At 33.8% G+C, this 8,179-nt stretch overlaps 1 pseudogene; it reads right to left on the minus strand.

Annotated features, from left to right (window-relative positions):
• Nucleotides 1-3,930: 3,930 nt before the first annotated feature.
• LOC132311262 (disease resistance protein RPM1-like) lies at nucleotides 3,931-7,369 on the minus strand (annotated as a pseudogene).
• Nucleotides 7,370-8,179: the final 810 nt, after the last annotated feature.

An 8,179-nucleotide genomic window follows, 5' to 3' on the forward strand; every position in this document is an offset into this window, starting at 1 on the left:
TGTTTGCAATTTATTGTAAGGATTTCAGGAATCCAGAAGCCTTGATGATATGGGTATATATTTATCTTTTGACCTGATGCCAAGGTTGTAACTAAGTCAGTGGGAGTATTACATCTGAAATTAGAGAGTATGAGGATATTAGTATTAGAGAACTATCTTTACGCACAGAAGTGAAACGCAATCTTATTCTTATTTCACTTTTGGCTTATAAAAACTAGATCGTTATTTTGTAAAACTGGTTTTATAAAATTGAATAGATATGTGATTGCTTCTGGTGTATTGAAAGATGGTTAATATACTATAATCACAAGCTCTTAAGATTTGCAGGATGTAGAAACTAATGTTGCATCTTCTAGATTGAATGTTAAGAGAAAATTTGTTATTCCTGACTCATTGTATTTTTGGTGTCTATTTTTGGGTTGTAATCAATCAAAATGAGATTTAAAGATTGGTTAAAGAAGGTTTATTACCTAGTGAGGCAGAGGAGCCTAAACCAAACTTGTGAATCTTGTTTTGAAGGATAGATAACTCTAAGGGCTTAATCAGCCAAATGAAATAGACATAAAGAACAATTGGAGTCGGTACACACGTACACGTGTAGTCTTATGAACATCCAATCAAGATTACTCACGTTTTGGATAAATTTACCTGTTGCGACACAAGTCTTATACTTTTGGTATATTCTGAGAGGGTCAAGACTGATGTGGAGCTCAGATTAGGTAAACTTATCAAGACACTTTCGATCTGATCGAGTATTTGAGTATTTCTTGGGATAGTGCAAAGACTATATGGTCAATGAGGGTGTTGTGTACCAGTTTTCCGCAATTGACGCTAAATTAATTTAGGTGTCAAATAGGAATAACAGAATTCCACTTAACATGGTTAGATCTATGATCAGTAATGCCACATTATCTCTTTCATTTAAGAGTTTAGCGTTAATGACATCGATGCGCATTATGAACTGCATTCCATCTTAGTCTGTCTCAAGGATACCGTTGAGCTGTGTTTTTGACTAAATATTAGTTTGAATCATATGCACATATGGGGTAGTCTTGCACATGTGCGCTTGATATGGACAAGTAAGTTGGAAGCAGATCATAGGCATGCTAGATTTGATAGCTACTCTAAATGTCACTAGGATGGATTATTTTATGATCTCAAAGATAAAAGTTGATTGTTTTCACTCACTGTTTATCTATAGGAGAATCATATTATGAATCACATACCTAGTAGCATAATGTTAGAGAATTTGGTATGAGTACCAGGTGTACCACATGTGAACACACTTATTATAGAGATTGAGAATAATATATGAATTCCCTATTGATGCGTTAGCATCATCTACTACACAGATTCTTGCATCGGTACATTGATGTAGTGGGAGGATTGTCATCCAATTCGACAGAATCATGTTTTTAGGTGAGACCATTATGGACATCCCTGTTAAACATGAGTTGGACCCAGTAAGCTACACGGAAGCGTGAACTGATGTGGATACAGATCGTTTTGGTGAGTTACTATGAAATCAGAGTTGGAATCTATGTATTCTAATAAATTCTGGGATCTTGTAGAACTTTCTAGTAGGGTGATTCCTATGGAAGGCAAGTTAATCTACAAAAAGATACCAGAAGATTTCTTAGTGAATAAATCATGAGTATACAAGGGAATGTTATTATTTTTCTTAATTCTATATATTGATGACATCCTACTCATTTATAATGACGTGGAAGTTTTGTCATCAATTATAAGGTAGTTGTTCAATTACTTTTAAATGAAGGATTTTCAAGATGTAAGCTATATTCCTAGGATCAAGCTTTTGCAAGATCAGGTTAAAAGGAAAATAGGCTTATCTTAATAATCCTACATTGATAAAGTTTTGACCAGGTTTGGTATGCATAACTCAAAGAATGAGTTCTTGCTTTATTGATATGGATCGCTCTCTCTAGTAAGTAGTTTTTCAAGACTAGCAGAGGAGATTGAGCAAATGAGACTGGAACAATATGTTTCGACATATGAGAGTCTCATATATGCCATGGTCTATACCGAACAGGACATCCGCTACATGGTAGGGATAGTCAGTAGAGATCAGTCCAATACTGGACTTGACAACTGGTCTATTGTGAAAAATATCATTAAGTACCTAAGGAGAATCAATGATATCATACCCATTTATGGATGTGATGATATGGTCCTAGTCAGGTATGCTAGTTCTGATTTTCAATCAGAAGTAGATACTATGAGGTTCATGACTTAGTGTATGTTCACTTAATGGAAGGGAAATCAGTTGGTAGATTGTCAAACAGATTTCAACTGTTGACTCAAACCTGCAGGTGGAACATATTGCAGCCTTAAAGGTGGCAATATAAGCCTATTGGTTTGATCTCACTGATTTAGAGGTTGTGGAGCATACTAGCCTGCCTATCGAGCTATATTGTGACAATAGTGCAGAAGTAGTCCAAACCAATGGCACAAGGTTCCATAGAGGAACAAGATACACTGAGAGGAAGTATCATGTTCGACATGATATTGTCCGGCAAGAAAATGCACTTGTAGTTAAAACATTGCATTGGAACACAACTTTGTTGATCCATTATCAAAGGTGTGATTGATCAATAATTTTGATCATCATCTGGATAACATTGAAGTTAGGTGCAATTTGAATTGGCTATGAGGGCAAGTGGGAGCTGTTGGGATTTATATGCCCTGGCATAGCAAATTCCTATCTGGATTGTATTGACATATGTTCCTGACATATCTGAAATATTTATGATTTATATAATTGGTGAATTCAATGTATTATGTTTCAATTCACTATGAAATTGATAGTGTCCAGTTAATTACAAGAAATATTTATATATATGTATGTGATGACAATCAATGCATGATATATAAATAGTAATTATAAATTGTTCATAGTCGGTAATTATGGATGGACTCATAATTAATTAAGACTTGAACTGGATCCGCGTTAGGTTGAGATATATTGCGAGAGCCGTCGTATGCAATTACTCCCTATCACCGTCATGGCATTTGACTCTTAAGCATGAAAAAAGTATAGACTCTTTTATTAATTAATAATTACTTTGATTTGTTCGGCGGATTCTTCGGGATCCTTAGACCGACACTTTGGGTAGTTATGTAATTAATAGTTAGAAGGTTATATTTTCAATATTTGCATCATTGCTACTTGTATTTATTTTGTATTGATTATGGTTGATCACAAAGTAAATTCGAAGGCCTTCGTGTGTTTTTAGACAAAATGATTTATTATATATTTATTTATTTAAATTATTATTTTTGTCAAACAAATGTTTTATTGTGATCGAGCCAGAAATAATCAAAGGTACCAAAATAAATATATTAATTAAGTAGTCGGATTGATGGCTATATTTATCCGATAACTAATTATGCATAGAGGGGTCAAAGTGCAATATTGACTTAGAGGTTATTTATTATTTAATTGGAGTTCAATTAATTTCTTTTAGTGGAGTAGAAATTAATTTATGAATTAATTGAATTGGGTCCATGGACCGGGCCAATTATTAATTCATTGTAGCCAATAAAATAATAGGCCCAATGGATTCTCACTCATAGCCCAACTTGATATTGGAATCATATTAGATTTGAGACATATGAATTAGAGATGGAGAAGGATTTGTTGTTTCCTTTTCTTTATTTTTATGTTGCCTATAAATATACATGGTCTATGTATATTTTAGGGTGTGATTTTTATGAGAAGGAAAAAGGAATAAATTTTCTCTCTCTAGAAAATTAGGGTTTATGTTCTCATCTAATGGAGGCTCCCACAAGCCTAGTTTTCCAAGGTCATTCATGGAGGCATATGAGTGATTCCTAAAGGCAAAAGAATTACCAAGAAGATGGAGATCCATGGAAAAGGTGTCTAGCAAAATGGATCTACAATAAGTGAGAACATTCACTTTAGAGGAGAGATCTAAGGTTTACTCAAGCCTTGATGTAAGTATTCAATCTTTTAATTGAATGATACATCATGTTTTATTTTTGCATAAAACTTGTCTCTAAGTGATGAATCAAGATCTATGAATTTAAATCCCTCGAAAAGTTTTTAAAACTAGCACGTTTCCCAACAGATATAGCAAGCTCTCGCATAAGATTATGCATCTTAAAAACTTTTGGTCTTCCCGCAGAGTTCCTTTCCACAACTTGAAACATACTTCGGTTAGTGAGTGCCATAAGATAACTCTCGGCTACTTCTTCAGGTGTTATATTCTTGACCTTTTCTACAAATCCTTCTGCCATCCAAAGTCTAATGATCCTCGTCCGTCGAATCTGATAGTCTTCTGGAAAAAGACCGCAATATAAGAAGCAACACTTAAGTCGGTAAGACAAATCATTGAAGCCGAGCAGCAAGATATTTTTCACTCTTTCTAACTCAATGTTGTTGCTCAACATCCAATTTAAGCTTTCAGGAGCTTGCCTCCACTCCCCTTCTGATTTTTTTGAAGACATGACACCAGCCAAAGTCACAATTGCTAGGGGTAAACCTTCACATTTTGCAACAAGGTCACGAGATAAGTTCTCGAGTTCTTGAGGACAACTGTGATTGGTATGGCTTAGAAACGCTTTCATGCAAAAAAAGGTCCCACGCATCAGGATTTTCCAGTGGTTTAAGATTGAGGATATGACTTTTAACTTCAAAAGAAGACGAAGCTATATCTTCTTTCCGAGTTGTAAGCAAGACACGACTTTCAAGTCCTTCATCTGGAAGTGAACATTTTATGTCCTTCCAAAGGTCGCTGCTCCATACATCATCCAGAACAATTACATACCTTTTTGGTCGTAAGTAGTTCAAAAGTATCTCCACCAGTTGTTTATACCTTGTATAAGAAATAAAGATGAATAAGAAAGTGAAATAATGCACACACCTTAATATTGTTTCATTGTGTTAATTGTATACACGTAAAATTAAGGTGGTTAAAATTGGGATACTAAGTAGGATCGATAAGGGGTTGATAGGATCGGATCGAGAATAAGGCTAAATAACCAATTCAGACACTCCAACAAAATTAATTAACATTAAAAGTACTAAGAGACAGTGACAAATACTAAATATCAATTTCTTGATTTCAACAAAAAAATCAGCATAACAATCATGCAAAAACGTAAACAAGAAATTAAAGTAAAGCCTAGTATAGAGAGAAAAGTACAATTTATTTCCCTAATTGTTTGAGCAATATAGTTGAAAAGTTTACCTTTTGGTTAGAAAAAAGAACAAAATAGAGATAGAAAGAACAACCAAAAAAAAATGAAAATGTTTCTTTATTTTTGTTTCAGAATTGACAAAGAATAGGTAGAAAAAATAGAATTCTTTATATTCATTGTATCCAAAAAGAAAGAAGAAAAGAGAAATTAAGAAGAATTAAAAAAATTAGACCAAATTTTGGAAATTTTAATCGTTACATTTGAAATTCAGAGATCGCCTCAACATTTGACGTTGGTTTCTTTGTTTTTTGTTTTATTATTATTATTATTTTTAATGTAATTAGGCTAAAGAGTTAGATTTTATATTTAAAATTATTAAATTTATTAGAGGCCAAATAAATTTGAAAAAAAAACAAAATAACACGTTTTAATAGAATCGGGGTTTTAATAGAATAGGTAGGATCGTAAGATTCCATTATATTCTACTTAAGTATCAGAGATTTTACATAGGATTGAAATCATTTTGGCAATTTATGATCCTAGAATCGTAAGATTCTAAAATCTAGAATTGAGATTTTAACAAGTATGTCTATCTAAGTATGGTAAATAAATAAAGGCAGATCCTAATTTTATGATACAGTCACCTATCAAAAATGGAAAAAACTAATTACGTAAATTGCTGCTATAATTGAGAAAGTATTTATGTAAATGTTGTACTGAATCACACAATTAAAGCTTGATTGACGAAGGAGTATCTCTAATACCTTATGATGCTCGTGTCCATTGGAACTGCTTCATTTGATGCGCGGTAGAATCCCTGAATCATACGCCTTAGCAAGTCCTCAGCGTCGTAAGTTTGAGACACTGTGATCCAAGCAAAGCAATGAAAATGACGCTTGACATTTCCATGGTTGTAGGCGTTGGCAACAAGGGTGGACTTGCCTAAACCACCCATACCCACTACTGAAATAACAGTGCGTTGTGGTTTGCCATCCATCAACCATCCGACTAATTTCTGTCTATTAGCTTCAATACCGACTAGATAGTAGATCCTCATCTTTAAAGAAGAGGGCAGATTCAGCCTGGTTTTGCATCCATTTCTGATCCACATGTGAGCTTGATCCTTCCAAACGATCCACAACGCCGTAACGTTGATTTCTTTCTGTAATGTCCTTGATCATTCTCTTGATGTCCTGCAATTCTCTGGCTATTCGGTGCCTCACCAATAGATTGTTTGGAATGCCAACAGTCTTGTAGAAAAGCCTTCTAAATTTACCCCCACTTTTTTGCTTGTTCATCTATGATGTTTTCAACTCTGTAGGACATGCCTCTCACTTCTTCTACCAAAGATTTCTCTACTTCGGTGAGATCTCTCTTTTTATTAAAAGCTTGCAGAAAGGAACTCATCCATTCTAACTCAATCTTGAGTTCCGCAATCAATGATGCTTCATTCTCAAGGACGGAGACTATCTTGCCGATCAAGAGATCCACTGTAGAAGAGGCCATGCTTGCCTTTACCTAGCTTCTCCTCTCAGCCCTTAATTTGTTCATACGCAGTCACACTATTTTGTTTAATTGTCAAGCAGCAAACTGTGGCTGGCATTGTTTTACTACTGACATTTTTAGGGAACACTGTTCCAATATATGGATGATTGGTAGATATTTTGTGAACCGGCCGACACACCAACCATATATCTATACGGGAAGGATTTCCGCACAAAGACAAAATAGCAATAGAACCTGCATAATCTCTAATGTTATCAGTTCCGGCCATGAGGCGGGCCTTGGAAAGTTTTAAACCCAATGGCAAATGAAAATATGATTGTGATGGTGGAGGAAGACTAGAGTTGTCGGGTAGCCGAAAGTGAAGGGAATAAAGGAGAAAAAAGAAAAAGGGAGAAGAAATGATGGAAGGAGGAATGATTGTGGGTTTTTTTTATTATTTTTTATTGTTATTTTTGTTTTGTGTGTTTTGGGACAAGAGAGGGATTCGGGGGAGAGAGAGTTAGAGAGAGATATAGAAGTAGAGAGGTTAGAGGAGAAAGCATTAGTTGCTCTGGCGTTGGTCCTCTGATTCCTTTTTTTATTGCATGACATATTTGTATTTTTGGTTATTAAAAAAAGAGTAATTTACTCAAAAAGGAATTATGCATGTTGAGTGATATTATTATGCATGATTTTGTTAACTGAGTTTTTCTGTTAACATGGAGTCAAATTTTTGATACGATCATATTTTGTATCACTTGGCGTCTCCCATTTTTTAGACCAGTGAAAAGGAAAGAAAGGAGTGAGAAAAAACAAATATATAGAATAGAAGCAACAATGTTATTTTGGATCTCTGGATGTATTTTTAATTAGTGCCCTTTTTTCATCTCATTTCTTTTGTTTTCCCTACAACAAGGCTGTACAGGAAACATAATCACCAAACTCAAATAGTAGAAACCTTTTCAAATTTTGCCTTTTTTATTTTATTTTATTTTTTAACAATTAAAAACTTTACTTTATCCTCCCATTAATTTTATAATTACAATATAACACCTTTAGACATCATAAAATTATGTGTTTATTTTATATGTAGAAAAAAAAAATATTGGTAATTTATAGTAATTTTCAAATTTATATATTTTTTGTTTTTTAATTCTCATATGTTGGAGAATGAATATGGTAATTGTGTTGGGATTATAGTGATTAAAATGGTGGCTGTGATGATGTGGATATGGAGATAGTGATTGAGATTGCAAGAAAGATGGCATATTAAGGAGGAGAGATTGAATAAAAGTATTAGTTAATTATAATTGACTAATTGAGTTTTGATCTGTTCAAAAATTTGTATTATACTATATATATATATATATATATATTATGATGTATAATATTACAATGCGTCCCAGCTGAAAAAAATTTCCGACTCTATCTCTGTCAATGATGCATGTGAAATAATGTGTTGCCTTTAATTCGTTTTGCAATAGCGATAGAGAGTTCTAGGAGACAAGAATGA

This window comes from Cornus florida, unplaced genomic scaffold (genome assembly GCF_030987335.1).
Source record: "Cornus florida cultivar Cherokee Brave unplaced genomic scaffold, ASM3098733v1 CherokeeBrave_3.0.0_Hap2_Chr06, whole genome shotgun sequence".
Lineage (NCBI taxonomy): Eukaryota > Viridiplantae > Streptophyta > Magnoliopsida > Cornales > Cornaceae > Cornus > Cornus florida.